Raw genomic sequence first — 13,109 nt, 5'->3', positions numbered from 1 at the left:
TGTAGCCTGTCTACACTACACACCACCTAAAAGGAGCCTTCATCCCTAAACCCTCCCGAATGGCAACAGAGAAAAAGAACATTGATCATATTTGCTGTTAGGCTGCTCCTTTTCTCCTCCACTTTACTTTTCTCTTTTCCTGACACAATATCACTTACTGTGACTAGTGGGTCCTCCTCCCAGGGACCTTGTGGCCACATGGTCCTCCAATTCCACTGTTTAGGTTCTGTGATACAGACTTAAAATCTAAGTAAATTCCAAATTATAATAACCATCTAAGAGACTGAATAAAAAAAAGTGAGATCCCTCCAAAAGGTTTACCCTAAAATCATTAATCACAAACAGGAAGAAGAAAGTGATTGCTACAAAGAGAATAAAATACCTAGGAATAGAGCTAGCAAGGGAAGTGAAGGACCACTTCAAGGAGAACTACAAGCCACTGCTCAAGGAAATAAGAGAGGACATAAACAAATGGATAGGAATAATCAATGCTCATGCTTATGGATAGGAAGAACCAGTATCATGAAAATGGCAATACTGCCCAAAGTAATTTACGGATTCAATACTATTACCATTAAACTACCATTGACATTCTTCACAAAATTAGAAAAAACTATTTTTTAAATTCATATGGAACCAAAAAGCCCAAATAGCCAAGACAATCCTAAGCAAAAAGAATAAAGCTGGAGACATCACACTACCTGACTTCAAACTATACTACAATGCTACAGTAACCAAAACAGCATGGTACTGGTACAAAAACAGACACATAGACCAATGGAACAGAATAGAGAACTCAGAAATAAGACCACACCCCTACAACCATCTGATCTCTGAAAAAACCTGACAAACACTAGCAATGGGGAAAAAATACCCTATTTAATAAATGGTGCTGGGAGAACTGGCTAGCCATATGCATAAAATTGAAAATGGACTCCTTCTTTACATCTTATACAAAAATTAACTCAAGATAGATTAAAGACTTAAATGCAAAACCCAAAACTATAAAAACCCTAGAAGAAAACCTAGGCAATACCATTCAGGACACAGGCATGGGCAAAATTTCATATGAAAATGCCAAAAGCAATTGCAATGAAAGCAAAAACTGACAAATGGGATCTAATTAAACTAAACTTCTGAGGAGCAAAAGAAACTATCATCAGAGCAAATAGACAACCTACAGAATGGGAGAAAATTTTTGCAATCTATCCATCTGACAAAGGTCTGATCTCCAGAGTCTACAAGGAACTTAAACAAATTTACAAGAAAAAAAAAACAAACCACTCAATTAAAAAGTGGGCAAAGGACATGAACAGATACTTTTCAAAAGAAGACATACATGTGGCCAACAAACATATGAAAAAAACTCAGCATCACTGATCATTAGATAAATGCAAATCAAAAACCACAATGAAATACCATCTCACGCCAGTCAGAAGGGTGATTACTAAAAAGTCAAGCAACAACAGATGCTGTCAAAGTTGTGGAGAAAATGGACGGCTTTTACATTGTTGGTGGGAGTGTAAATTACTTCAGCCATTGCAGAAGAGAGTGCAGCAGTTCCTCAGAGACCTAGAACCAGAAATACCATTTGACCTACCAATCCCATTACTGGGTATATACCCAAAGAAATATGAATCATTTTATTATAAAGATACATGCATGCATTTGTTCACTGCAGCACTGTTCACAATAGCAAAGACATGGAACCAACCTAAATGCCCATCAAAGATAGACTGGCTAAAGGAAATGTGGTATATATATACCATGGAATGCTATGCAGCCATAAAAAGGAACAAGAACATGTCCTTCTCAAGGACATGAATGGAGCTGGAAGCCATTATCCTCAGCAAACTAACGCAGGAACAGAAAACCAAACACCATGTGTTCTCACTTATAAGTGGGAGCTCAATGATGAGAAAATATGGACACACTGTGGGGAACAACACACACTGGGGCCTGTCAGTGGGGGCAGGGAAAGTATCAGGAAGAAGAGCTAATGGATGCTGGGCTTAATACACAGGTGGTGGGTTGATCTGGGCAGCAAACCACCCTCGCACACGTTTACCTATGTAACAGACCTGCACATCCTGCACATTACCACAGAACTTAAAAGTTGAAGAAAAAAAAAAAAGCTCTGCTAAGGGAGAAAATACATATATACACATGAGAACATCTCTAAACCACTAACACCAGAGAGACAAGTAATGGTAATAACAGGTTAACAATTGTTAGATAATGCAATCGTCTTGCAGGCACTGTGCTAAGGGCTCTCCATGGACTATTTCATTTATCATTCATAACAACTCTGAGGTAGGGGTTATTAGTTAATCTCATTTTTATAATTGAGGACAATGATGTACAAGGAGACCAGCTCACTTGCCCAAGGTCCAAAGGTGAGTAAGTGGCAGAGTAAGGGTGGGTACATTGTCTGCCCCAGAGCCCAGGCACTCCAACGCTAGGAGACATTTTCCTTTAAATCCTAATTATTTTAGAAGCAAGGTAGAAAGTATTGACTAAAGGCTTGCTTGCAGTAAAATGGAACATTGATGCTGAATTAAAGATCCCACAAAATATAGGATGGGAATGTTGGGAAATCCCTAAATATTGTTTTTTATCTCGAGGCACCATTTCCACTAACCGGCCCACTCAGATGTTCTATACTGGGCAGAATTTGTTTTTGTAAATGTTGTTTATTCACTGACATTTATCTCACTGGTTTTATCCTCCCTACCTCCCTTCCTCCCAAAGAGAAATTCCTTGCTCAATTTTTACATGTTCACTTTCTAATTCACTCCCATCTCTTCTCTGAATGAGCTCTGCTCATGGGCGATCCCACCGTTTCTCTGCTCCCGGGGTTGGAGTTCCCTATACTACAAGCTCCCAACCTCTCAGAACACCCCAAACTGCTCCTCTCAGAGTCAAGTGAGAGACAGATCCATTTCCATCCCATGTTCCTCTAAATTCTGACAACCTTAGTCTTGAGAAAAATACTAATGAGCTTTGATGTCTGTAGTACTTTTCTTTAAATCAATTCAAGAACTAAATGCTTCATTATAACTTTTGTTCACAGTACTCCAATTATTTCAAAAACTGCTTTTATCTAGGAGGAAAAAAACCCTCAAGATGGTGGTTTATCATAGAATTGTCAGAAAGTGAATATAAAAATAGGCAGCTAAAAACAATGAGTGGAGAGAAGAAAATAACCTAAACATAATGCATAAGTTAAATAACTTTAAAGAGAACCAAATGTGAAGATAATAGCAGCCAAAGCATTCTTCACTTTTTTCCCTCCATAGCACTGATCACCATCTGACTTGCTTCGTATTTGCTAACGTGTTTGTCTGTCTCCCCCTCCCACTCTGACCAGAGTGTTAGCTCCATGAAGGCAGGAAGTTGACTGTTTTGTCCACTGCTGTTTCTTGTCCCTGAAACACAGTACGTGATCGATAAGTACTTGTGGAGTGAGCAAATGAATGAATAAATGAATGAATGAATGCAGCTTCTTTTCTACCACATCATCTCACTCCACAAGCAAAATTTATTTGCTTTCATGCTCTGGTCAAGATATCCAGAGATTTTCCTCCAAATTCTTCAATCTTTTTAGATTAATTTCAAGGTGGAGAGTCATCTGGTCAGATCTAATTATAAGATGCAGAAAACCTACCAACTTACCATTCCCTAAGAATATGTTCACTCATTCTTTTAGGAAAAAGAAAGGAGGGACAAGGCAAGCAGAAATCATATTTTGATGATGAATTGAATCTATTACAGACAGAATTTTCCAAGCCACTTTTTCACCTACATGAAACAAACTTACACACACATATCTCACTGGTTCATAAAACAACTGTATTCCTTGTAAATAGCATGAAGTTAATTGTCAAATAAAAAAATAACTAAATTTTTACAGTAGAAATACAGCACCAAAGACCCAGGGGGTTTTCCACACGCTGGACAGTTTGTTAACAGGCACCTCGGTGATCTCAGTGCTAAACTCCCTTCAGGTCTAAACTGATTGATTTAAGTTAGACTTCCTGGCTTCATTTCCTTGTGATGACTTTGAATGGCAAAGTGTACCCTCAAGGGCAAAAGGGATGGGTGAGAAAAAAACGTGTTATGCAGTTATGTACTGCGCAACTGCTCTCCTTCCCTGCGGAATACAGACTTTTGATTTAATTAAACCTGAGGAGAGATTCCAAACAAATTTCCATTTGGCATTTTCCAGACCCTATTAACTATCCTCCAACTTTCAAAAATAATAAACAGCATTTAGAATTTCTGATACCATTCCCGTCTCCCCACGCAAGGTTCCTCATCTTTCCTTGCATTTTCCACCTTCCCTCCACCCCGCCCCCCAGCCCCTGTTCTATCAAAGTCACCTGATTGCTGACACAACCATCATAACTTTAAGTTCCTTCTCAAGCTAGCCCCTCTGTCTAGAATGCCCTTTCTACTCCCTGCCTTATCTGCAAGTATACAGCTGACTACAATCTCTGTTTGTAGCAGTCAGCCTCATTACCAGTCACTGACACATGGGACAAACCCTCACTAGTTTGTGGCTTTCTGGAGGACAGGAATTGTGCTTTTTTAAAAAAAAAAAAAATCTTTCATTCCTTGGTACTTAATGCAATGCTTTGCTTATAGAAGACACTTAATAAATTTTCATTGTTTACTTTACTGAAACCCATTTGAAAGCAGAAACATTTCCTGGGGGTTTGAATAGAATTTCTAATGGACTACATCAGGATGTCTGCCAATCTCTTTATCCTTCTCAGTATAATTCATAGTCACATTGGTTTGAAAAATTAAACTCTCCACATAGAGCAGTAGCTGCCAATGACAGCACCATAGGTTTTAGATGGTGATTCCCATCTGTTTGTTCAAGGATTATTGGTTATCTGCTCTACAGCAGTCACTAAACCAAGACTTGAGGTACAGAACATATAGTCCCTGCCCTCAAGAAACAAAAAAGTCTGTTTGAGAGAGAGAGAGACAAGTAGACAAACAGTCTGTAAGGTCCTGAGGGATGCAGAACAACAGAGATAGTTGGGCAAAAGAAGTCAATAAGGATGACAAGTGTCAAAACACTTCCAAGGGAGATGACATCGAATTTGCTTAGAAAGTTTAGTCTGAAGAGAGAAAAGGAAATAGCATGTGCAAAGGCACTGAGGCAAGTGAAAGCACTGTAAATTTCTGAGTATTGCAAATGGTTTTGGTACTCCTAGAGCATTCCATGGAACTTCAGAACCAGACATAGAACAAGGAAGCAAGGGCTGTACACTGTTATGGGCCTGATATGCAAGGCCAAGGAGTGTGGTATTTAATCTGTGATTTGTTCCATGGATACTGTGCTATCCAGGCTGTCAGTTTAAGATTCTAGGAAACAGGTAAGTTTTATCAAAGACACGAATTGTCATTTCATGAATCACAACAATAGTGCAAATAAGTTTAGCTAATTTGTCCCTTCTGTTCAGTCAGGTCACAAAATCAGAAGCTAAAAATAATATCTTCGAAAATTGGAAGATATATGTCGCAATGACAGCAAAGGTGCCCTTCTATAAAAAGAATTTTTCAATGGAATAACCACAGGGAAAAAAATCTGCCCAAGCAAACTATTTTTCAACCAGATTCTTTGAGAAATTGTGAATCAGTAAATAGAACACTGGCTGACAATGAAAAGACAACCAACTCCATGAAGTATAAGTAGACTCTGAACTCAAGAGGAGTGGATGTGTCTGGCTGTCTCACCACTAGATCTCTACTGCTTGGCATTAGCGTGGACACAATAGGTGCTCAGTTAGTAACAGGTAAATGAGTGAATGGATGAAAGAATTAATTCACAAACATCACCCCCTCTATACAGAAGTCAATGATCATTTAAATAGTTTAGGCAAAGGGGAAAAACTATGCATAGTTTTTGTAAAATTCTTTAAATGTTTATAGGAAAAGGAGAATTTCAACATAAAAATGCATTTCCACACAAGCATAAACAAATTACCATAAACATTTGCTTGATATGACTCACTCTGACTGGTACAGCCATGTAATTCTGCATGAAATGAACCCAGAAATAATGGACACCAGTGAGATAGATGCCACAAAGCAGATTTGTGAACAATGAATGGCACAGTGTCAGCTGTGTATCATGGAAGGGGCCCCACACTGGGAATGGAGCAGGGTTCTGAGTAAATGAATGCACCTTACACTAAAGTCATCCTGCCCAGGTGCTATGTGAGTCTCCAGCCCTGGGGAAGTCACATCACTTCCTTAACTTCTGTGGAATGAGAGGATTAGGTAAGTTGCTCCTTAAGGTCCCTTTTTATTTTTTATTTTTGAGACGGAGTCTTGCTCTGTTGCCAGGCTGGAGTGCAATGATGCAATCTTGGCTCACTGCAACCTCCGCCTCCTGGGTTCAAGTGATTCTCTTACCTCAGCCTCCCGAGTAGCTGGGATTACAGGCACGCTCCACCATGCCCAGCTAATTTTTGTATTTTTCGTAAGACAGGGTTTCACCATGTTGGCCAGGATGGTCTCGATCTCTTGACCTCATGATCTGCCCACCTCGGCCTCCCAAAGTGCTGGGATTTACAGGCATGAGCCACCACGCCTGGCCAAGGTCCTTTTTGATAATCACAAGAGACTTTCCAAAATGTGCCAAGATAAGCAGACAGTCATCATATACATATTCGCCCTGTTCGTGAAGGGTACCATGATCACACTTTTCTGAGTAACACTGATGCTCATGTCACTGTCACAGTTCTGGGGGCTTTGCAGGGTCAAAGGAAGGTACAGCCTACTCCCTCCAGGAATGTCTAATATGGGTCAATTGTCTTAGAAATAATCATTCATCTAGTAGCAAATAGAAGTGAATTAATACTTCACAATTTTTAATGGCTGGGTTACAGTCCCCTGGATTATCTGGTCCAAGCTTCACGTAACAGATACAGAATTTGAGTCACACAGCCAGTTAGTGGTGGGGGCTGAACTGGAATTCAAGGGGCTTGAAGATATCTCTCTGTGACTGGCTGTGGTCTCTGATGGTCTCCAGACACTCATTCCTTCTCTGACACTCACAGGAGGTCCCCCATGGGGGATCAACAGGAAAGATGTAAGTAACTGAATTCCTACTGTATTACATTATGTCTGCTTTCTATAAGAATGGCTGCTGGCTCACACACACCAAATGGTCAGTCAGCAGATGCCTAATTAAGGGTTAAAGATTTCTATTAGAGAAAAAGCCCACAAAACCTGTCATTATGTGTTTTTACATTTCTTCGCTCTTCAGACTTAAGAGCAAACAGCCTGACTGGAGAATTAAATGCTAAACATAGGAAGAATGTTCCCCTTTCGTCTTGCATTATTTTGGGGCTGTGATTTGGTTCTCCTCCAAAATTCTGCCATCTCCCTCTCACTCCTAAGAAGTATAACTTGCAACATAAACATTTATGACAGTCTGGATAGATTATTATGCTACTGAGGACATGTTTCTTTCCCTGCAAAACTGATCTAGTAATGACAGTCCTAAATGAATTTAGTAGGGAGGCACAGATCAAAAATACAGTATTCAACACAGCTCATGAAGCATTTCTCCTATTTTATACAATCTGCCTGAGTTGCCAATTGAATTGCAAGTTCCTTTCAAAGTAGATTACCAGAGCTGGTGCTAGAAGTAGTTCTGAATCTCTGCTGAAGAACAGTCTTCCCTCTAAGAAGCCTCATATGGGAGTCGCACATAACTCTTTGTGCTCTGTAAAAGGGGCTCAAAGAGATGGTAAAAGGGATTATATTGGCTAAATAATATTGGGAAAAGCAACATAAAAATTCAGCCAACATCCTAATCATATAGTTCATTCAGTTACCAAAGAAAGGCTGTATCACATAATCAAATGATTTTACTTTATAACACCCATAAACTCCCCCTCTTAACACAGACCTTTTAGACAGTAAACATATCAAGGTTTGAGGGAAGTCCAACCTAGATAGATCCAGAATGTCATTAATTAAAATGCAAAATGGATTCTATTTCTGGTCCTGGTAATCAACTATGAAAACAGTTTCGATGACAAGAATGCCTGCAGAAGTATGAGGTTATATTTATACTAACAGAAACAATTTCTTTCCTCAGTCACATGATTATGGTTTCAACATTTGGAGTTTGGTTACTAAAAGAAAAGCTGTAATCAACTCTTCATTAATTGTTGTACATTTTTCACTGACTGAGTTTGTCTGTGTACATGTAGGCATGTTCACATATATAAAATGGCAAAAGGGAAGAAGAGAGAAAGCAGAAGGCAAGAGGACTTTAAAATGGAGACTTGGTTCATAATTTAAGCTGAAAGTTTCAAATTAAACCACCACCAAAAGAAACAGTGAAAGCACAGTTTTGATGATAGTCGTAATTAAAGAGTGTAAAAAAAAAAAAAAAAGAATAACTGCATCTACACCAATCTAGGTGTTTCCAGACCCATTTTAAATAACTTCAACTTGCTAAGTCTGCAAGCAAAATCAGTTGCAAGGCATAGCAGCAAAATAAATAGACACAAAACGTTGCAGTGACTTCATCACACCAAGAGGCTACAGGCTTCACTCAGCACAGCTTTTATCAATTTTTCCTGCAGTAGTTTTCTATGCTGCTTTCAGAGACCCTGCAAAGGAATTAACATGACACCATGCTGTGAGACAAGGAAATGCTGAAGAATGCACTCTCCCAATTCAAAGAAATTCTTAAAGGCATTATCTCTAAGTGGGGTCTAGGAAGTGGGGAAATCCTTACCAAAAAAAAAAAAAAAAAAATAGCCAGTTAAAGCAATATCTGAGGAATTTTCCTTCTGTTCTCTAAATGGGCATGCTACAACTATTTTTTTAAGTATATACAATTGACACAGTACAAACAACAGTACATTTGTGTACATGCTTATATGTGTGTGTGTGTACATATATATATACATATATAAACAATTGCACATATATATACAATTCTGATTCCATAGGTAAACAATCTGTTTAGCAAAATAAAGGAAACCTAAATAATGTTTTTTCTCAAGGCTAAAGTTGCTACTAATTAAAATGAAATATGTTCTAAATGATTCTGAAATTGCCTGCAGTGAGAAATACTGAGTCTATTTCCATGACACCCAAGCTGATTCTAACTCTTTCCATCTTAATGAGTATCTTCAGTTGAGTTGCCAGGCACTATATAACATCCTTTCAATTAGAAAAAGAGAAAAAGAGAAAAAAAGATTAAGCAAAGTAAGAACATACAATTAAGGATGAAAGTAAACAGCTAAACATTAAAGAATTAAAGAGGAAGCAGAGCAGTCTGACAGTCAAATTACAATACAGTATTGCCGCGAACCACAATCAAGTGTAGGGAAGAGTAGGTATTAGAACAGCTAAGCCAAGCAATGCTGACATTTTAAAAATTGTTTTGAATTTTTTTTTTTTGCTGTTAACCTCTGTGCTGGTTTTACTCTTGAACAGGGCTAACATGTAAACATCTACAAATTCTTGTTTTTTATTTAAATGTATGCTTTTACACATGCAAGGAACTCTTCACTGAAATAAAAAACAAAAACAGAACAACAACAAACGCATCTACTTTGGACCCAGAGAAGAGGGTAAAGGCATATGCCTGATGTCATCACCACTATTTTAAGAAAAATCCACATGAACAGTGGACATGAAAGTAGTGAAAATGAGCAAGACAGTTAGGGAACTTTACATTCCAAACTCCCAAAGAGCAGTAGGAGAGACTGGAAATTTTACCCCACATTTTCTCCCCTCACTTATCACAAAAAATCACATTGTATTAGTTCAGTACCGTATGAATCAGAGACACAGTCCCTTATGAATCAGAGACTGAATTACATTTGGCAAGAACCCTGTCTAGAGTGAAATGGACCAGAATGGGAAAACCTACACAAATAAGATAACCCACCTCCGGTCCAAGACTTGAAAATAACTAAATAGAATTACAACTGCGAAGCTATTCTTTGAAATGATGCTTTGACCAAAATAGTTCGACACACCTGCTACCAAAAAAAAAAAAAAATACCTGTTAAGAGAGACTCCTGCAATGCACAGGAGTGAAACTACTAAAATGTTCTTGGTTTCCTTTGGGCGTCAAGAAGTCGCCAGTAATAGACTTGAAGTTGTGGTGCTCTTTGCAGCAAACCTCAGGAGACCAGGTGAAAAATTAGAGCACTATTGTAAGAGTAATGCCCCTGGAATAAAAAATCTGCCACATCCATAGTCTTCGTCAGAAACCTGCTTATGTTCTCCTAGAAAATTCTAACCATTCTAATAACCTCAAAGTATTTTATCTCCTAGCAGGAGGACAAAACTATGTTGTCAACTCAAAAATGTTCCTGTCATCACTGCCCTACCACTCTCTGAAGAGCCTGCAAAATATGGTTTGCAGAACTGGGTACCCTGAGACTCGGAAGGGAAAGAAGCAATGAGGTCATGCAGTCTACTCCGTCTGCCAGCACAGGATTCCTCCTGCTAAGAATGTTCCTGTCCAAGTTGTAAACCCCACAAGATATAGGGTCATCCTGGACCCACACGGGCAGGTGCAGAAAGCACAGCTGCCTACAGCAGACTCAACATAACTCACACGTGTGTGCTCATCTTTACCCAGAAAGATGGAAGAGTTTGCTATGGGGGCAGGTCACCCCCGGCCCTTCTGATTCTGAGTGAGTGCCCCCCGCACACTGAGGATTCATCCTGCCCAAATTTGTCAGTCATCCTCCACAGATTCCCTGCACACTGCTGCAGTTTACCATCGTGAACACATTTCCCCGGCTGCTGCTTCAAGGACAAAGACAGAGCACTAATATTCGTATCACAGCAGAAGAGCTCACGTTTATGGAAAAAAGATAAAAAGACAAACACTCCAGGCAAATGACCCCTGACATTTTTGAAGCTGGATCATCCCAGACAAGATCCATGAAAACAGAGGAAATGCAGAAGGAAGGTCACTAAGCTTAGCTGGGAAGAGGGGGAACGAACGGTTCAGTTCACTGCAGCAACAGAGCAGCTCATTCAATGTAAGCACTTACCATAAAAATAGAAAGAGTCAACAGAAGGAGAAGGGATCCTTCCTCAATGCCTTGGTGTCTTGGGCAGAAAGAAATCCACTGTGAACCTCCAGGCTCCAGTCGGGAGGAGGCCAGCAAAGTGATGACAGGCAATAAAACCACCACACACAAGTCCTTTTCAGCCTCCCCTCGGGCCGTATGCAGTTGTTTGTGCTGTAAAAACCCTGAGAAGTCTGGAACAGGACTCTCCCGAGAGCGAGCCGGAGTGAAAGCAGCCTGGTGGATTTCACCACCGTCTCAGAGCATCACGCCCAGGACTGGTCCTCCCCCTCCCCAGGTGCAGGGGAGGCATGGTCGGGGGAGGGTGGGCACTAGGCTGGGCTAGGAAAGGCGAGAAGAGGGATGAAAAGGAGTCTCTTTAGAGTGGAAGGAACTGCCGGAGAGAACATCAGTATTCCATATCAGTTATTGCCAGCGACCAATCAGCCCAGCCAGGGGGCCGTGTCAGTGTGACAAGAGAGCAGCAGATGACAGCCAGTTCTGAGAGTGGCAGGACAACCCCCTGCCTGGAAGAGAAATTTGGGAGGATTGGCAACTTACCCTCTCCACTGCTGCTGTTAATGTTTGCTTGTATTTAACAAAGATCTAAAGCCCCATAGTTACACTAGCCATGCAGGAAGTTTTTGAGGCATCCCACAGCATCTCTGCAAGAAGCCAGACTTGAAGTCCCCTAAATGATGTCTGATGGCATGTCACAGTCCAGACAGCCCTACTGATGTGCCTTCAAGGGGTCATCATGAGTACAGTAATGGCGCTTTGGACCTAAGCTTCTTTATGCCCAAAGTGCAGGATAAGATGACCAGGGACCCGGCTTTCTATTTCAGAAGTGAAAAATTTAAGACAGAGAAGGGTCAAAGGTCTCTCCAGGAATTTGACTGTCAATCTTCATTAGTTTTCTTGTATAATATAGGTATAGAAATATTGTTAGAGGTGAGTTTCTGAAGATAGTTAACATATCCCTTTTAGAGCTCTTAAATCACCTATAAGACAAAATATGTGTTTGGGATAAACAATAACAACAATTCATAAGCACACTGAAAATTGAGAAACTCTGACTTACACTAACAGAAGGAGCAAAGGAGCAAATCTCTTGGTGATAAATGAAGGATGCATGGAGGACTCTAAACTTTTCCTACTTCCCTTTTCCCCTATTCTATTTTAATATTGAACTTTTAAACTTTGTCCATATATATTAATTAATTTGTATTTGGTTGTGATGATTACATCATACAGGGATGTAGTTTCTGAAGTCAAATGCCAGTTTAATTGGACTCCACGGTAAAACTTCAGAACTTTTTGTAAGATGGGGAGATTGTCTTGGGCCACCTTTTTATCACTGCAGAAAAGATAACTCCCTTTAGCCAGTCAAGAGTTAACAGGAATATACAAATGCCCTCGGGTTTTGTTTTTCTATATTTTTGTGGGGTTTTTTTTTCCAGGTGACTTACATGATGTTGAGTTTTTAATTTTAGTTGTCTGTTTTTACCTAGAAGTTGGAATACCATTTGCACATTTTGCTGTGATCTCTACCCGTAGGCAAGCTGACTTTGGGGAGCCTGAATACCACAGCTTAAAAGGAAGGGCTGGGCTCCAAGGAAGCAGATAACTCAGCACCAAAATGAGTCACAGCAGAATGCCATAAAAAATGTTCCACATCAAAGATGAACATAATAAAGTGAAATTTTTTAAACGAAGAAGAAAGGATAGTTTGCCAGGGAAGTCCTTGTAAATTATATAAGGAAAACCTGGGAGACTTCGATTCTCAAATGCTGTTTTGTTATTCTCCTCAGTTCAACTCAAATCAGCAAACATTTGAAGAACATCAGTTATGCATCAGGGCTACAGAGATGAGTCTTTGCCTTCAAGAAGTTTACAGTCTCATGGACAAATTTAAATCTTCTTCTTGAAATTTCAACACTATGATTCTTGCCAAGACAGAAAATGTTCTACTATTTTAATGTTCCTCAGATTAAACCAATCCATGAGGCTGGACTTTAGCCTCAAAGC

The 13,109-nt window shown here is 39.7% G+C and overlaps 1 protein-coding gene across 3 annotated transcripts in view; it reads right to left on the bottom strand.

Moving 5' to 3' along the window:
• ANO4 (anoctamin 4) overlaps window positions 1-11,449 on the bottom strand; it is a 345,709-nt gene extending 334,260 nt beyond the window's left edge. For all 3 annotated transcript variants that reach the window (XM_030821265.1, XM_003269908.3, XM_003269909.2), the window contains exon 1: window positions 11,064-11,449. The gene's annotated coding sequence lies outside the window, so the exon portion shown is untranslated. The remainder of the gene's footprint in view (window positions 1-11,063) is intronic.
• Between the last annotated feature and the right edge of the window lie 1,660 nt (window positions 11,450-13,109).

This window comes from Nomascus leucogenys, chromosome 10, assembly GCF_006542625.1.
Source record: "Nomascus leucogenys isolate Asia chromosome 10, Asia_NLE_v1, whole genome shotgun sequence".
NCBI classification, from domain to species: Eukaryota; Metazoa; Chordata; class Mammalia; order Primates; family Hylobatidae; genus Nomascus; species Nomascus leucogenys.
This window is presented reverse-complemented; position numbering and strand designations above follow the sequence as displayed.